We start from the raw sequence: 1,811 nt of genomic DNA, 5'->3' as shown, positions 1-1,811 counted from the left end.
ATCGCCTCCTAATCCTTAAATTAACTTCTCTTAACAATCTTCACAAGGCTACAGCAATTTCTGTTTCTTACACAGCTGTTTTCCTACCTGTTTTCCTTCCACTCAACTTTCCATGCTTGGATACAGCATTCTGTGAGGTTCTGTGATAGTATACCCTTCATTTATCAGCCATCATCTGGACACCTGCAAACCAGCCGTCTTAATGAATGTTTTTGTAGCCAATTATACAACATTCCTGTTTTTCTGCTTGCACTATTCTTGTTTCATTTGAGTATCTTAGAAACTAGCTTTTTTTTTTTTTACATCAACTGTAAACAGTAGGTGTAATCTCAAAACGATCAGAAATTAACACTTGAATGATATCAGTGTTAAATAAATGTAATTGAGATTAAATATCTTGAGTAACAGATGTAGATTTTTTTAATATCTAATGTTGAAATGCAGATCTGCTAAAGAAAAAAAAAAACACAAAAAAACATGAAGACCAATATTGAAAAAACGTTGAAGGGAAGAAGAAATAAAAACAAAGAATAATGCTGCATTAAAAAAATGTCAGAGAATTTGTGACCATTTGTTCTGGAGGCTTTGGATCTATGTAGAGCTAGATTGTTGTGTTTGTTCCGTCAATTCACTAATATAATCCATTATAAAATAAAATATTCCAATTTATTTTAAATGCTTTAAACTTTAAATGACTCCTTCTTTCCCAAGTTTTAAACTATGTCTGATAAAAGCAGCTGAAGTGAGTCCAAACAAGCTGCGATGAGAAACGCGCCACTGCAGGATCCACAGGAACCCGCTGCCATCAGACAACTTAAACTCCAACTTACCTTTAAGTCGCCACTTTCCGCACCGAGCGCAGCCTCTCTGGGTTTTAGCGGTGAAACAACGCGAGAGAAGCGCTCCTGTTCTCAGCCTGGACGCGTTTCATCCCCATCCTGCGGAGAAAAGCCAGCCGCTCCTGCGTCTGCAGCCGAACTAAGTGATGCTCATCAGCGCAGGTCGCTCAGTCTCCGGCTTGTATCTAGGTAACAGCTCTGCTGCCTGCATGCAGTCAAGAAGGAGGTGTTACCAAAGGGGAAAGAGGCTTTGGTGTGATGCTCTGAGCAGCCTGACTGCTTCACAGGTGCTGCAGCATTCCCCTATATGCCGCCCCACCCACCAGTGCCACCTCTAATTTCATTACTCGATTTATTTGCGTCTCTGCGTGGGAAAGCATGCAACAGAGAACGAGGAGGAATCAAATTATGTTTTCTGTATTAGATTTAAAAGTATTTGTTTTGGGGATTTTGGTATAAAAAGCTTTCAGGTCGTTTAAATCAACAGTCTTTCAAAATCATGGATTACAATCAGGGCTGTCTGCTCTCAAAATACACCAACAAGCCAGTCTAGGCTAAGCTTCAATCACTGGCTTTGTGTTTTGGAATTCAAGCACTCAGACAAGTGATTGGGTTCTGTTTGAAAGAGGGAAGTTGGTAGATTTTATTTGGAACTGTTGATTGTATTTACTTCTTTATTGGATGCAGAGCTCAAAGTTTTTCTTCTGAACTGAATCCCAAACAAAAACTACTGCTTTCCTGTTATATCACCACTACATTTATTCTGTATGTCATAATTTAATTAAAGGTCTGACCCAAAATGAAGAAGACCAAGAAAAAGTTTAACAGGTTTATTTAGAATATTGAGACGAGTCCATTGCTGCTCTGAACACTGTCAAACCGGAACTGGAAAGTGAGGGGAAGACACTGCGGTTAGTTCAGGCTCAACAGGAAATATGAATCTTTGACTAAAAGAGGAAGAATAGGTTGCAG

The 1,811-nt window shown here is 39.2% G+C and overlaps 1 protein-coding gene across 2 annotated transcripts in view; it reads right to left on the bottom strand.

The window, feature by feature from the left end:
- Nucleotides 1–1,074, bottom strand: part of LOC107082015 (somatostatin receptor type 5-like) — a 39,464-nt gene extending 38,390 nt beyond the window's left edge. Inside the window, exon 1 of one of the 2 annotated variants that reach the window (XM_015370434.1) lies at nt 831–1,074. The gene's annotated coding sequence lies outside the window, so the exon portion shown is untranslated. The remainder of the gene's footprint in view (nt 1–830) is intronic. The other variant, XM_015370435.1, reaches the window with a different exon arrangement.
- Nucleotides 1,075–1,811: the final 737 nt, after the last annotated feature.

The sequence above is a fragment of the Cyprinodon variegatus genome, unplaced genomic scaffold (assembly GCF_000732505.1).
Source record: "Cyprinodon variegatus isolate N-32 unplaced genomic scaffold, C_variegatus-1.0 Scaffold46, whole genome shotgun sequence".
NCBI lineage: Eukaryota > Metazoa > Chordata > Actinopteri > Cyprinodontiformes > Cyprinodontidae > Cyprinodon > Cyprinodon variegatus.
Note: the sequence above shows the minus strand (reverse complement) of the source record. Positions and strands in the feature narration are given on the sequence as shown.